Here is a 17917-nt window from a genome sequence, read left to right on the forward strand (position 1 = left end):
TTACCGTCCATCATGTGGGCCAGCCTTTGATGTGGACCGTTCATTATGTTGGGCCCACCATGGCCTTGTCTTCAATGTGAACTGTCCAACATGTGGGGCCTACTTTCCATGTGGGCCATACACCTTATGAGGCCCACTTTTAATGTGGGCTATCCATCATGTGCGGCCTACCTGTAATGTGGACCATCCATCTTGTAGGGCCCAACTTTGAAGTGGACGATTTATCGAGCCAAGCCTGCCTTGGATGTGGGTCATTCATCATTAGGGGCCGACTGTTGAAGTGAACTATCCTATGTGGGGTCCACCTTGATATGGGTCCTCTATCTTGTGGGGCCCACCTTTAATCTCCCACCCAGCCCTTTAATCTCCCACCCATGATGTGGAGCCCACCTTTACTGTGGAATGATCATCATGTGCGGCCCATCCTCTATATGGGCATTCATCATTAACACCTTTGATGTGGACTGTACACTATGTGGGACCCACGTTGATGTGGGTCATCCATCAAAATAATTTGTCCATCATGTAAGGCCCGCCTTCAATGTCCATTGCCCATAATGTGGAGCCCACCTTTGATGTGGGACAGTCCATCGTTTGGGCACTGCCTTTGATTTGGGTTGTCGATCATGCAGGGTCTGCCTAGGACGTGGGTGATTTATCATTTAGGGCCGACCTTTGATGTGGACTGTCCATTATGTGGAGCCCACCTAGATGTGGGTCATCCATCATGTACGACCCACCTATTGTATGTCATGTGGGGCCACCTTACATATCGATTGCCCCTCATGTGGAGCCCACCTTTGATATGGACATTCATCGTGTGGGCCCCATCTTCAATGAGGGTCGTCCATCGTATGAGGCCCACTTTGGATGTGAGTTATTCATCATTAGGGGCCTACCTTTGATGTGGACAGTCCATTATGTGGGGCCCACTTTTGTTGTGGACTGTTTATCTTGTGAGCCCTGACTTTGATGTGGACTGCCCATCATGTGGCACCTCCTTTAATGGACCATCTATCATATTGAAAGAAAGAAAAAAACTCTCAGAGATCACTTTCATCACCAAGTTACTTTTATAAACGGTGCTTACCAAACTAATTAACTAAATATAAGTTATGACTCTGAAAATACTCTTTTATTTCAAATGTCTTACAACATCCTTGAACTAGATAAGGTTACCTATTATGGGAGCAAAAATGTTCAAGACCTACTTGCGTTGTCTATATAATTAAAGAAGTAGAGATATACCACAAGGCCATTTTATACTATGGTACGAACACTCCTCTCATCGGTTCCGATTAATCCAGCAATATGATCAACCCTAGGCGCCTATGTATTCTCCTTACCTTTAAGAATTACGCTACCTAATTATAGCCCTTCCATACAAACAGTCTTTTGTGTGTGATTTACATCTATCATGTCCGTCCTCTTGAAGTTTCTACACCTAGTTTCATGATCTCGATCAGTATCTTATGGTTACTCTGTAACCTCCTTAGAATGATACGCAGGCACCCAGAAATTGTACATGTGGCGCACACTAACTAAAATTATGGACCCTGTTTCTAATTCACAGTCCCAGAATCAGATGGGTGAACCTCTTGACTCTTGGATACTTGTTTGTTGAAACTAGACTTATATGGATATTTTCCATTCTCAACCATCCAATAAAATATCCACTAATCCTATAGTTGGAAATAATTTTTGTTTCATAATAAATCACCCATTAATTTGAACAATTTACTTTGAATTAGTTGTATTCCACGTATGTAATTTCTAAGTGCCCGCGTATCATCAATCACTCTCTGGCAGAGTACCAAAGTTCTCCGCCAAATCCAGTTGACGGATAAGGATAAGGAGATGCACTTCAGCGGTACCGGGTAGAAGTGGATATTTCATAACGTCCGACTCAACGATCTGATGCTTGCATCACGTTTCCTAGAGGGTTCAAATGAAAACTTAGGTAGGCCACAGCAAAGGGGACAAAATGAAGGGTCGAGATAAAATCCAGGCTGTCCTGCAACTCAGGTGAGCCCTGAAGTAGTGCATCTGATGGACGCACGTGGACCCTGCTTCTGTCAGATACCAGCGTCAGGCTACGGTAGCACCCGTACCACCAGATCGTAGCCAAAAATAAGCTGGGTCTCTCTTTGTCATGGCCCCCTCCGCTTTTGAGATTCAGATTCGGCAGTGACCCCTCCATTGCTAGCCGCCTAGCAGCATGTGGTCGGTGGATTCCCTGACTGAGGGGCTCATCGTGATGTATTTGCCTTAAATCCTCTCTGCACATCCATTTTGAAAGCTCATTTTAGTTACGATGCAAAAAATGAAGTAGATCCAAATATTAGGTGGACCACACCGTAAAAAATAATGGTGATTGAATATCGACCATTAAAACCTCATTGGGGCCACCAGAGTGCTTATTTGCCATCCAACTTGTTGATAAGGTCATCAAGACCTGGATGAAGGAACCACACAAATATCAGCTTGGCTAAAAACTTTTGTAACCCACAGGAAGTTTTTAATCGTTAATTACCACTATTTCCTGTGGTGGGGTCCAACCGTGATTTGGATCCGTTTCGTTTTTGGGATCACGCCTTAAAATAAGCTTTAAAAGCGGATGAACGGTGTGGATGTAAGGAACATACATCACAGTGGGCCCCATATTCATGGATCCGCTAATCCGGGGATCCATTGAAGCCGCGTCCTCCATGGACGTGGATTGGCTACTGACAGGTTGAGTAGCGAGATTGGCCACTGAAGTGACGTCAGCAAGTTACGTGGGCCCTACCATGATGCATGTATTGTATCTACACTGTCCATACATTTTGAGAGATCATTTAAGGGTATGATACGAAGAACAAGGCAGATCCAAGGCTGGAGTGGACCCCACCACAGAAAACGGTGGAGAGAGTGATGTCCACCGTTGAAACCTTAGGAACGTCCACCATGATGTTTATTTGAGATCCAACCTGTTTGTGTGTTAAAGAAGACATGAAATAAGGGAAAACACAAATATCAGCTTGATCGAAAATTTTTGTGGCCCTTAGAACTTTTTAATGGTGGGTGTCACTCTCCCCACTGTTTTCTGTGGTGGGTCCACTCGAGCTTTGGATCTGACTCATTCTTCGGATTATTCCCTTATATGATCTCTTCAATTGTATGGACGGTGTGGATATAAAACATACATGATGGTGGGGCCCACGGAAGTTGGTGACGTCACTTCAGTAGCCAGTCTCGCTACTTAAGCTGCCAGTATCTATTCCGCGTCCGTCCTCCATTGCCCAGGTCAGTACTAGACCCTCGGCTTTTAGGATTCGGACTCGGTAGTGACCCCTCCACTACCCAAGTCGGTGCAGGAAAAGCTATTTGGATTCCACTGTTTTACCCAGCCGTCCGTCCATTCTTCCGGCTTTTTTTTAAAATTTTTTTTTTTAATTTTTTAATTTTTTATGGCATGAGCTATAAAATAAGGCAGATCCAAATCTAAAGTGGACCACACCACAGGAAACAAATGGTGATGAACGTCCCCCATTAAAACCTCCGGACGTCACAAAAGTTTTTGTTCAAATTGATCTTTGCGTTTCCTTTTATGACCTGACCAACAAGTTGAATGGTAAATAAATATTACAGTGGCCTCGGGAAGTTTTAATGGTGGGCATTCAATTACCGCTGCTCCGCGTGGTGTTGTTAATTGCCAGGCCTTGGGTTATGTATATGGGTATTGGTTGATGGGCTAGGAATATCTGCACCGACCGATGATGGGATATCTACGCAGTCTTTGCTATCTAAAAATTGAAAACTTTATACGTTAAAATTATTGACCGTCAGATTGAAAGTTTGCACCAATTGTTGATGAGATGTTTATGCAGTCTTCACCATCCAATAATAAAAACTTGGCACGTTAAAATTGTTGAGCCTCGGATCATGCATAGGTGCATTATTCGATGGGCCAGGAATATCTGCACGAACCGGTGTGGGGATGTTCATCCAATCTTTGTTATCTAACAATCGAAATGTTTGTGCGTTAAAATCGTTGAGCCTCAGATCATGAATATGTGTATTGGATGACGAGCTGGGGATATTTGCATGAACTAGTGAGGGAATGTTCATGCAGTCTTCATTATCCAACAATCGAAATGTAGTCTTCGCTATCTAACAATGGAAATGTTGACGCGTCAAAACTGTTGAGCTTCAGATTATGAATAGATGCATTGGTTGATACGCCAAGGATATCCAATGAGGGGATGATATCCATGCAGTCTTCGCTATCCATCTCTAACAAAGATGACGCCTTACAATTGTCAAGTCTCAAATCATGAATATATGCATTGGTTGATGGGTTAAGCATGTCCGCACCAATCAATGAGGGGACGAATGAAAATTCCATCCCCGTAATACCATCAACAATTGTTATTAACTCATTCAGATCTACAAACGCAGGTTCTTGGACTACACCTGTAGATCCGACTTTCTTTATATATATAGGTATCTGAACATTAGTGTTCTGATCGGAGAAAATTATATACGTCAGTAGGTCTTCCTTGTCTCTGATAATTTATGAACGAAGTGATATGTTACTCTATGCAGCGTAAACAACCTTGATTCTAACCTCATACTCTTCGGGTGTTATCTTCGTAATCCTTTATATACGAGCTCTTCATACAAACTTAAATTCACCACCCTTAAAAGGCAATCTCTCTTGTTCATATACTAGCTCCTCGTTATAATGACAGTACATGAGCCAAAGAGCTATGGTGTTCAAATATTATTGTACCTTAAAGGAAAAAAGTAAAGGGGTTAGTCCAATGATCTCTATTGTGCATTTTCAATAGGATCACCCATGAGCTTAGTCCAAAGATCTCCATTGTGCATTCTCAACAAGATCACCATTAAACTTAGTTTAACGATCTCCAATGTACATTATCAATACGATCACTATTGAGCTTAGTCCAAGGATCTTCTTTGTGCATTCTCAATATGATCATTATTGAGCTTAGTCTAAGGATTTTCATTACATATTCTCAATAAGATTATTGTTGAGCTTACTCCAAGGATCTCTGTTGTGCATTCTCAACATGATCATTGTTAAAATGGGTAAAGATATCCATCTTCGTAGATCAAAAATTAAAAAATACATGTTACACCCACCCTCATATCAATATTGTCCAGGAGAAGTATAATGACTAGTGTAGGCTCCACAATAGAGATAGTTGTCATCGGAGAGTGGTCCCAAGCTTTTTAAAAAAAAAACTTGAAGAAATAGCTAGAAAGAATACCAAGTCCCATAATGAAGAGAATTTTGTCAGGAACATGCTAAAAAAATCGACAAAGTGGGTCCCACAGAGGTAGGAGCAACAATCCAACGACTTTTGTGGTAGTAGTCTCCTTTCTCTCTCTCTCTCTCTTTTTTTTAAAAAAAAGTTTAGAAAATTCTGCAAATAAAGTCTAAGGTTAGGTCTTATCTATTCATGGGTTTTTATACTGGTTTTGTGGGGATCACTGTAAATACGTAATGAAATTTACGTAATGAAATTCACTCCGACCATTCGAATGAGAAATTAATTTTAGGATATGACTCTATGAATGAGGGAAGAAGGCATCAAGGGTAAATCACATTTGAGAAAATAGCTTGGAAAGAAAGGTCACCGTTATCAATTCTAATTTAGTGGGACCCACTCACCTTTTGGAAAAAAAAAAACTTTTCCACTTTTGACATTGACAAGCATATGGCCGATTTGGCGTGAACAAAATTCAAAAGCTACCTTAAGGTTAAGAAAATAAGAAATACAGAGCCGGGCCTAATAGTTTGCAATCTCAACACTTTATGGCCATGGTTATAAAAAACCTTCTTCTGAGTATACGCAATCGTGCGCATCCGCAGATCTTGGTGGGGTTGGGTGGGTAGGCAGCGTGATGTATTTGTTTATCCACGCCGTCCATCCCTTTTCTCATATAATTCTAAAAAATGAGCTAAAAAAATGAGGCAGATCTAATGCTCAATGGACCACACCAAATAGTACCCCCACTGTTTCGTATAGTATGGTCCACCTGATAATTGGATCTGCTTATTTTTTTGGGATCGTGCACTTAAGAAAATCCGAAAAAAAAGAAAAAAAAAGTGATGGATAGCGTGGATACAGTATAGATAAATCAAGGCGGTCCCCATAAGGGGCGCACCTCTTTGGATGATGCCGCGGTCTCACCTAATCGGCTCTCTTCCGGGTTGGTGCGTTTCACTGTCAGTCTGTCACCAGCTAGCAACGTACATTCGACGCAGATAAGCGGAATATACCTTTTTATTTGCTCGAGTAGAGACTGAGAAAGAGCCAACATCCAAAACGTAATGGATTGGCTACTCCCCCTGCCACCAGCCAATGGCTGATGGTCGGTTCTCTGTGGGCCCCATCATGATGTATGTGTTTCATCCATGCTGTCCATATATTTATAGATCATTTTATGTCATGTGACCAAAAATTAGATATATACCAATTTCAAATGGACCACATTACAGGAAACAGTGTTGAGTGTTGAATGAACGTCGACCATTAAAAACTTTTTGGGGCCATAAAAGTTTTGGATCACGATGATATTTGTTTTTTACCTTCATCTGGATCTGAATGACCTAAACAAAAGATTGGATGTTAAATAAATATCACAGTGGGCTTTAGGAGGATTTAAATGGTGGATATCCAATCACTATTGTTTTCCTGTGGTGTGATCCACCTGAGATTTATATCCATCTCATTTTTAAGATAAAGCCATAAATTTATCTTTAAAAATGGATGAACAGAATGGATGGAACACATACATCATGTTGGGGCCCACAGAGCACCGATCAGGGGAGTAGCCAATCCGTTTCCATGGAAAACATACGAGATCCTCATCAGATCTGTCTCAATGCGAACATGTCTGGCCCCAACAGCCGATCTGATTCACTCATCAGGTGGGCCACAAATGAAATCGAGTGTGATGTGAGTATAGAGGCCACTGGTAGTCCTTTCCCGCGCACATTTTTATGGTGATCCCACCTAGTGAATGCCCGTGTTTGGCGCGCACGATTAAGTGGTGTTAGGTGAAATTGTAATTTATTAAAGCAATCGTTACTAAATACTACTTTTGTTTAGAGCTTCATTTGAGTAGGTTATTTGGGGTCAAATAAAGGTGCATTTGAGTTAGGAATTTAGAACCGTAATCATTACATTATTATCATGGCTATCCAAACATACCACATCCATCTCATGTTTGGCTATCCAAACATACCATTCAAACAGGCCCCGTAATACTATATCTGCTCACCCTTTATTCAATCTTCGGACTGACAAAACCGAGCACAGAACTCCCACGATTGCCAATTGATAGATCATGGGTTGATTGAAAATCAACAAATTAAATGACAATCGACAACCATAATGATGATAAAAATATAAAGGTGGGCCTTCTTAAACCCTTATAAAGCATATGTATGGATAGCTTGTTTTTCTTCTTGATATGACCGTCACGACGAGGACATCAATGGGATCAATAGTATGTGAGTCCACGTATTTAAATTTGCACATCCTTTTGGTGCACTATGAGTCAAGATTCCACGGTGAATTTGACTACACGCACTTCAAAGGCCAGTAAAAAATGTTACTGCTTTAGATGATAATGAGAGAGCTTTTGGAATATCTAAAGCAATCACAGGGTATCTTGTGTTTATAAATGTTGTACTTTATTTTGGTGAACTTGTGACGCAAGGATGAACGCGATGACGCAAGGATGAATGCGATGAGGGACTCCTTACAGAGACTTCTCAAATCCACGAGGAAAGAAAGCAGAAAAAAGAAATAATTTCTAATAAATTCAAAATTGATTAATTAATTCCTAAAAATGAGTTCACAACCCTTTAAATAGAGGTACCAAGTAATGAGAAGGAAATCAGAATCAAACTACAACTAAAACTCCTAGAATCCGCGACTTTCTATAAATAGTAAACTTACTATTTATAGATGGTCATGATGTCTACTGGTGCGCAAGGTTTTCGGCCAAAAATAATAAGTGTCCTATTTGGCTTCACCAAACCATTCTCCTAATTATTATAAGCTCTTTTCACGTTGGACGCAACTCCTAAAGCTCGACGGATGAAGAGTTATAATCAAAATAAAACTTACTATTTATAATAAAAATGAAATTAAAACAGGGAAACGATAGTCGATCCAGGGGTATTTCGCAAATCCGGCTTGCGCAACCCGGCATAGCGGGGTTGGCTGGCTAAAGTAGCTCATTCTACTCCAAAATCATATATTTTATGCCCGATAACTCATTTCGGATTGTGAGATACGCCCGATCCAAGGTCCGACGGTCCGGATCACTTCTGTCGTCGAACGACCCTTTTCTAATCCATCTTGGCCATGAAACTGTCTGTGACCCGCTCTACATCAACTTGACTATATGCACTTCAAAGGCCAATAAAAGATGTTATTGCTTTAGATGATAATGAGAGAGCTTTTGGAATATCTAAAGCAATCACACAGTATCTTGTGTTTATAAATGTTGTACTTTATTTTATTTTTGGTCATTCTAGAAATGCCAATACGAGGGTGACATATGACATCGCATAAAGAATAAGAAGTGGATGAAAATATTTTCAAGATATTTGGAGGGTGTTTTACCAGATCATAATTAGTATAAATCTAGTTTTACACATTAGGGAATGGTTGACAGAGTGTTGTGGTCGAGTTATAAGTAAATAAAGAAATGTGGGCAAGCTGTTCAAGACACTATAATGATCGAGAGTAACAAAGTCTTGACCGACAGAAGAGGAACCGTCATGAAAAGAAATGTAAGTATGTAACAAAAGAATGATATCTAGATAAGAAAATGATCTAGAAAGACTTTTCAATTACCGTAACCATTGCAATAATGCAAGAATGATGTAGAAGAACAAGATGCAACAGAACTCTGTAAATAACAAAGAAATCCAATGGATAAATCACAACCCATCTAACACAACAACCAATTAAACTAAATTGATCAATTTATCTTTTATCTTAACTTATCTTAAGAGAAACAATAGTTCAGTAGTAATAATTCTTAGTTGTAATTCAAATCTACACTTATATGTTAGATTTATTTTTTATTTCAAATCACGTAGCTTTTTTAAGATATGCATTTTTTACAGTTGCTCATAATGACCAATTGTGAGTTTTTTCTTCTTGTTTGATTGCATTGTATTATGAAAGTCTTTTATTGTGGAAGGCACAAAGTAATCTATCTTCAAATGAATAAACTCATTCTCTCATTATTACTTGATCATTATTAAATTCTGCGAGTGACTGAGTAAACGACCGATCTTTTTATAATTTGATAATATATATTCATATTGGACATATCTGCTTACTTCAATGCTTGGGGTCGAACTTGATCAGTTTGGATTGAGCCGCCATATCTATTTCGTCACGTCTTGTACACTATACACGACAAAAAGTAAACCGAAGTATCAACAATAAAATAGAGGATATTATTGATACCAGAGTGGTGGTGCTTCCATGTCATTTTCACACTTGTAGCATACATAGGCGAAATCAAACCTATTCATTTGTTATTTTTAATTGTGAATGGGCCATGGTACAGAAATCACAACGTTGGTTTGATCCTAGTCTTTTAGTTGGCCGTGTACAAATATCTGCTAAAATAAAAAATAGTAACAACTGATATTCAGTCAGAAAATGATGATTTATTAGACGGTCCATATTGTCCACTTAAAGGAATTTTAGGACATGGGACACATGCGAATCATACACAATGTGGAGGCAGGAAAATGACATGGAAACCATTTCCTTTATGCCATCACAAAGAGCACGATGAGAGATAGGACAAATAAAATGCAGAAAAAGGCATTCTTCCATGGTAGGGATCGAAAAGGACATAAAGCTGATGAAATAAGGGAGGAATTATATACCAGTCTTTGTAGCTGAACGCGGACCATACTCATTCACACGTTCTCTGTGTACCAATATTCTAGATGTTCAAATCATCGGGCTCATTGTGCATTATACATAGTTAATAAAGGGCTAGAGTCTTTTGCAAAAGTAATTTCATATCTTTAATTTTTTTATTGAGAGTTTTACAAAATAGTACCTCAATAGTACGGTATTTACATCTTGGTACTTTTTTAATTAAGTTTTTATTAAGCTACCTCGTTAATTAAGTTATTGTCAACCATTACCTTCGATTAAGTTTCTCTCATTTTGGTAAGTATGATTTTTCTTAAAATGACGAAAATGCCCATGGACGTAGATTACATATGGTGCACTTTGGGGCTACTATGATGTATGTATTTATTTCATATATACTATCCATCCAATTTTTCAAATCATTATGGGGGACAAGCCCAAAAATAAGGCAGATTCAAACCTCATGTGGGCCATACAACAGGAAATAGTGGTGATTGACGCCCATTATTAGAAACTTTTTACGGGCTAAAACGTTTTGGATCAAGATGATATTTGTTTTACTTCATCCAGGTGTGTCCTTATCAATAAGTTGGATATAAAATAAACATTATGGTTGACATTACAATGGGCTCTAAAAACGCTGAAATTTGGATCCACTTAATTTTTGGGTTCATGGATTAAAATGAGTTGGAAAAAATGGACAGACAAAATGGATATATAGTACATACATCAAAGTGGGCCCCACGGTTAGTGTGGGGCCTACAGAGATTCCCTTAACAAATCGACTCTGTTTATCAGTTTTACAAGACAACAATAAGACAAATTTAAAGAAATAAAATAAAATAATTAAAGAAGATCAGCGGGGATTGGACGCCCACCATTGGAAATTTAATTAGTGGGGGCCACGAAAGTTTGTATGAAGATGATATCTGCCTACCGTTTACGTGAGTGCTAATAACCCTATTAACAGTTTGGATAGCTAGTATAAACATCATAGTCGCTCTACGAAAGTTTCAACTGGGGATGTTTGTGTTCGCAACGGCCTGATCTTTAGAATTCTATCCTATTTTGTCTTCTTGCAAAACTGATAAATGGAGTGGATTTGTAACGGGTATCTTCGTGGGCCCCACATCATTTCTGATTACAAGAACTTTCCATGCCCGGTCACGGGCAATCCGCTTCCGGCACACAGACGAAAGCCGTGTCCAGGCACTTAGTCTGCATACGGTGCTCTCTGTCCTGTGGGCCCACCATGATGTATGTGTTTAACCTCATGTATATTCATTTCTCATGTCATTTTAGGTTTTAAGCTTAAAAAGCTAAAAAATGAGGCAAATTCAAATCTCAGGTGGATCAGATGGATTGAAACAATGGTGATGAATGCTCACCATTTAAAACTTATTGTGAGCCACAAAAGTTTTGGATCTAGCTGAAATTTGTTTTTTCTCATCATCTACATCTGTGTTACCTAATCAACATGTTGGTGGAAAATAGACATTATGGTGGGCCTTAAGAAGTTTTTAGTGGTGGCACTTTAATCATCACTGTTTCCTATGGTGTGGTCCACTAGAGATTTTGATCTCCCTCATTTTTTGGTCATGCCCTAAAATGATATGGAAAAATGTATGGACAGCATGGATACATCATGGTGGGTCTCACATAGCACTAATTAGTAACCACGTCCCTACTACCATCCAATCATGGAGAGATTTATTTTCCTTAATATTTATTTCTTTATAAAAACACACCATTAATGATATTTACATCTACATACTTATTTAAGTTTTACTAAGCAACCTCATTAATTAATGAGCATTTTCACTATTTTAGAAAAAGATCATTCTTTAAACTAAGGAGCTTACATAAAACTAATGGAAGGTACCTGTTGGACAGCTTGATTAACGACTTAATAAAAGCTTAATTAAAAAGTACCTGCAGGATGTATATATTATATTAATAAGGTACCTGTTTGACAACTTGATTAAGTAAAATTCTCTTTTCTTATTTCATCAAGGTGGGCCCCACGGCCAGGGCTGCACCTAATCCGCTCCACTATATGACTTGTGCAGCGATATGTCCTTTGACAAAGAATAGTTGGGGGAGTGGAGAGATGATACGGTGAAGCACTTGGAATTATAATACAGTGGAACCATTTCTCCAAAGGACACGTGGCAGCAGGATAACTAGTCATTCCAAACCGTCCATCTAGTTTCCCTTATATGGACGGCTTATGGTTCAGAACTAACATAGATTTCGATGATTCTGCCTATATGATCAGTGGCTTCCAGATCAACGGCAGGAAACAAACATGGCTAGCAGTCAATCGCTTATCCAGATTTGATGGCTTTCCATATATGTCTTCTTCTCATAGCTAATCTTTAGTGGCGATGTTCGTGGCTCACTGAAGATCAGGTATGGGAATGTCAAGATTCTTTTGATAAAGACAACTAGGCTAAGGTCTTAAACCTAAATCAATCTCGAATATTCAATATATCCACTGATTGCTTACCTTGTCATATTCGAGGGGTTGGACAGTCTGGATCAAACCACCTCCTATATGTAGCCATCCATAAGGTGATGATTTAGAGTGAGGTGAGTTTTAACACCTGATATCGATATATTATTGAGTTAGGTTGGATCTAGTTATGTTATTCTATTAATTCCAATTAATATACGGAATGAGAAACCTAATTGAATTGTTGTGTCTATCTTTCTTTACTTGGGTTTGAACCAAAGTTGGATTGACTTAGACATAGGCCCTAATATTCAAAACCTTTTCGAATGCTGCTACTTTTCCAAATGTCTTCGGAAAAATCTCTTGTTTTAAAATGTCTGTGAGAGACAACCTTATATATATTGAGAATATCATTATCATATTTGTGATTAGATTTGTTTTCTCGACAAGTCTTTTATAATCTTGCTAGTTATGTTGCATTATAAATGGGTATGTTGATCGCAGCCACATAGCATGTAATAATTCCATCTCTTTAAAAACGTGCATAAGGGTCTATGTCAGCACATTAATAACAAAATGTGTAACACTAAAGGAAGATGAACCGAAGATCTCTTTAAATGCGATTACAACTTCCATGTGTGCCAAGGACGTAGTGTCACCATGTGATTATTTTCTATTGAACTATGTCAGGCAACCAAAAATGGGTGTAAACACAGTGTAGATATGGATCTATCTACTGACTCCATAATGCCATGTTGGAGAGACGTGAAATAAAGGCACTCTTCCCATGGGATCACACTGCCTTTCAATCCTAACAATTGTGGATCTGTCTACCATGGGACCAGTAGAAAAATAATTTATGTACTCTTAGGGCTATATATCTTTTATACACCTAGCAGATTGAGTAATCAGGTCCATCCATCTAATGGCCATCAGTAAGAATAGTTTATGTTTCAAAGATCAAGCTCAATCTAGTTTTCTAACATGGTTCTGATAGAATTTTAAAATATATTTTTTTAATCATAAGTAATCCACGTTAAAGCCCATTATAAGATGGACCCAATCTGAATGAGATGGCTTCTGACAACAAAGATAACAATCAATCAAAGCGAATTTGAAGTTGGACTGAAGAGTACGTAAGGGTGGGTTTCTGACAAAGAAAAAGGCATTGGCAAGATCACTAGAGGTGGTAGAAGGGTGAAACAGTAGCGGTAGTTGAAGCAGCAATCTAAGTTGAAGATATCAGTAATGGCGGAAGAATCGTACTCCACGAGCAAGAATGCCAAAAAATTGCCGGAAGGTCGTTGGGTACGAATGAGAAGGGTTCGTCTTGTTTAACTGTCTTTTCATATGTGTGGGGGAGGGAAACGGATTGGCTACTCCTCCCCCTGCCACCAGCCAGTGGCTGATGGTCGGTGCTCTGTGGCCCCCGCCATGATGTATGTCTCTCATCCATGCCGTCCATCTATTTTTCTAAATCATTTTGTGGTACGAGACCAACAATGAGGTATATTCCAGTCTCAAATGTACCACATTACGGGAAACAGTGTTGAATAAACGTGGACCACTAAAAACTTTTTGGGGTCTATAAAAATTTTGGATCAAGCTGATCTTTGTCTGTTGCCTTCATATGGGTCTGTATGACCTAATCAAAAGATTGGATGTCAAATAAACAGTACAGTGGGCCTTAGGAGGATTTTAAAGGTGGATATAAAATCACTATTATTTTCCTGTGGTGTGGTCCCCGGGAGATGTATATCCCTCAAATGTTTGGGATCAAGCTCTAAAATGATCTATAAAAATGGATGAACGGAATGGATTAAACACATACATCATGGTGGGGCCCACAGAGCACCGACCATCAGCCACTGGGCTAGTGGCAGGGGGAGTAGCCAATCTGTTTCCGTGGGGTAGGGGGGTCGCTCTTACGTGGTTCGGTAGCCGCCTGTGGGGATCACCGTGAGATTCCAGCACTCCAATCCACGCTGTCCATCCGATTTGTATTATAATGTTAGGTTATGGCCAAACAATCATCGGGATTCAACTCACGAGTGGACCACACCTCAGGAAAAAAATGGGGATTGAAATTTGGAGCACTAACTTATGTGGGCCAATGGGCATATTGGATTGGGCTGAAATTTGTGTCTTCCTCTCATCCAAACACATGTGACCTTATGAACCGCTCGGATGGCCCATACATTGGACCGGATGAAGGTTTACATTTCACGCGTGTGGGCCAAAGACAAGAAGGTGCCTGAAACTGCGTTAAAGGCACGGGGAAAAGTGCAGTGCCATTTTTGTCCGTAATATTTTTTAAATGCCATCAAAGGTCTAGAAAAAATCAAAGAGGTACCTTAATTTCTTAATTAAGGCATATCTCGAGTATATTTTGGTAATAAATCTTAGTATTCGTGATATCAATGCTATCGGGGGAAATTTTTTATATCGTATTATATATCTCAATATATCACAAAATATAGTGCAATATCGACAATATATCATATTTTTTTCGGCGATACCCCACAAATTTGATATATCTTATAACCTCAAGATCTGCACGAGGTGGTCACCTTTGACTGGATTTTGTGTGACAAACGTCGAGCATGTCGGATCTGGTAAGAAAACCTTAGAATTTTTTTTCCCTTTCGAAGAAAAATTCTCCAAAAAAAACAAGATTCGTACTGAGGTTTTGGCGATTTTGGTAGGGATCTGGAAGAATGATAGAATTCGGGTGAGATTTTCAGAAATTTTGAACTGATTCAAAATCGCATAGCCTGCGCAGCCTACGGAGAAGAAGATGAATCCACAAGGGTTTCGTCGACTCTCTCCTCATCTAAGGAGTAGATTTGGTGCATGTCTAGTGTATTTAAGACGGTGCGGCCTTTATTGTTGGGCCCACCTTGATTTATATATTTTGTATCCATTACGTCCATACATTTTTACATATCCATTTAGGTCATGAGACAAAGAATAAGGCAAATCCAACGCTGAAGGGGACCCATCGCAGAAAACAATGAGGATTGAACGCTTACCATAACAAAACTTCTTGAGGGCCACATAACATTTTGATCATGCTGATATTTGTGTTTTCCCTTAGTCCATATTTTCCTGGACTTATGAACAGGTTGGATCACAAATAAACAATATGATGGACTCAGGAACATTTTAAGTCTTAACGGTGGGCATCGTTGTCCCCGTTATTTTCTATGGTGGGGTCCACTTGAGCTTTAGATCAGCCTCGTTCTTTGGATGATGCCTGACATGATCTCTCAAAATGAATGGATGGTGTGGATACAACAAATACATAATGGTGGGGTCCACAGTAAAGGTCCCACTTACATCCCTCGTCCGTGCGAACTGAGAGCAAATTAACTGTTACGAAGGTAGAAGTCAGTGGGTGTTACCGTACGGTCCATAACGTGTGGGGCCATCTGATGTATTTTTTTATATATCCATTTCGTCCATCTGTTTTTCCATTTCATTTTAGGACGTGATACCAAACCCTAAGAAGATCCCTGCTATTTGATATAAAACTTTGGTGGATAATGAATGGCTCAACGGTAGTTGCTCAATCCCCACGGTTTCCTCTGGTTTGGCCCACTTGGCTCTTAGATTTAGCTCAGTTTTAGCCTGCGTGTAATAAAATGATCAAGCTAAATGTATGGATGGGGTGGATTCATAAAAAAAATATCACGGTGGGCACCATCTAGGTTCTCAACGCAGGAACTTTATACTTTGGAATACAGATTGTGTACTAACAGCGAAGTGGATATTTAGGGTGTTATGTGGGCCCATATGATATATATGTGTTTTATCCAAGCCGTCCATCTATTTTTCCAGATCAGTATAGAGCATGAGCTTAAAAATGAGGGAGATTCAAATCTTGAGTGAACCACGTCACAAGAAAACAATGGTGATTGAAGGACCACCATTAAAAACTTCCTAGGGCTCACTATAATTTTTATTTGTCATCCAACCGGTCTGGATGAACATAAAACACAAATATTAGCTTAATTAAAAACTTTCATGGGCTTAAGAAGTTTTTAATGGTGAGTGTTCAATCACCGCTCTTTCCTGTGGTGTGGTCCATATGAGATTTGGATCTGCCTCATTTTTTGGCTCATGATATAAAATATTCTAGAAAAATGAATGGATGGCGTGGATAGTACAAATACATTATGGTGGGGTGTGAATTGTCAGTAGCCACCTTGCTACTCAGGCTGTGAGTAGGGAATCCGCGTCCCTATTTCGGTAGATCCTCAGATCCACTTGGCCCTAACTATGGGGCCCATTTTGATGTATGTGCCTTACATCCACATTGGCCATTCATTTTGAAAACTCATTTTCAGACATGATCTTAAAAATGAAATAGGTCCAAGTCTTAGGTGGACCATAATACAATTAACACTTAATAATAGTGATTGAATCCCCACCATTAAAACTACATGGGGTCCACCAGAATTTTTATTCATCATTTAACCTGTTGGTAAGGTCCCAATGACCTAGATAAAGAGACCACACTAATATCAGCTTGATCCAAAGCTTTTGTGGCCCATAAAAAGTTTATAATGGTTGATTACCACTATTTTCTGCATTATGGTCCACTTGAAAAAACTATTAAAAAATATATATTTTTTAATTTACCTACAATCAGCTATGAATTGAGACTAATTGCCAAGTATTTAGTGGTGTATGATGAATTGAACATCACATACACTCTGTGTGGGTTTATATGATTGATTGGTATGTTTTTTAAATTTTAGTATATATTTTGCTTTTCAAAGTACATTGGTTGTGTTTTCATACATGTCTTAATATATTTATAGATGCTATGCATTATATTTGAATATAATTGTCTTAATTTAATCAACAATGCACTGCTTAAGAGTCTATACAAAGAAAACCTATTATGTGTACTTCTTTTTCGAGATTTTATAATTTAAAAGTGTGTAATACAATCTTTTTTAATAATTTCTGAAGTTTTATTTAAAAATTCAACCATTTTTGCACTGTTTCCCCATGTTTTCCTTTCCAAAAAGTGCAATAAATTATGTTATACAAATGATATATCCTGTATGATAACCGATATGTATCTGTATTCTAAGATTGCAATACATGACACGATACCGATATCACAAACACTGATAAATCCAAAGATCAACTAATACCTAGAAAAGCCTAAATCTAAGAAAGCCTGAATAATGGTGATGGGCTAGAAAAGGAAATAAAACTGACGAAATAATGGGTAATTATACCAGTCTTTGCAGCTGAACGTGGACTCTGCGTGGGAATTGTTTGGTGTTATGATGTAGCAAAGTTCTGTAAGCCTCATTATGATGTATATGTTATATCCACATTGTTCATCCATTTTCTAAGATTATTTTAAAAAATGATCTAAAAAATAAGTAGATCTAAAGCTTAAGTGGACCACATCACATAAAGGTAACGGGGATTGAACGCTTACCATTAAAAACTTCATGAGGTTTAAAAGACATTTGGGATCAAGCAGATATATGTGCTTTCCCTT

Source organism: Magnolia sinica, chromosome 3 (genome assembly GCF_029962835.1).
Source record: "Magnolia sinica isolate HGM2019 chromosome 3, MsV1, whole genome shotgun sequence".
NCBI classification, from domain to species: Eukaryota; Viridiplantae; Streptophyta; class Magnoliopsida; order Magnoliales; family Magnoliaceae; genus Magnolia; species Magnolia sinica.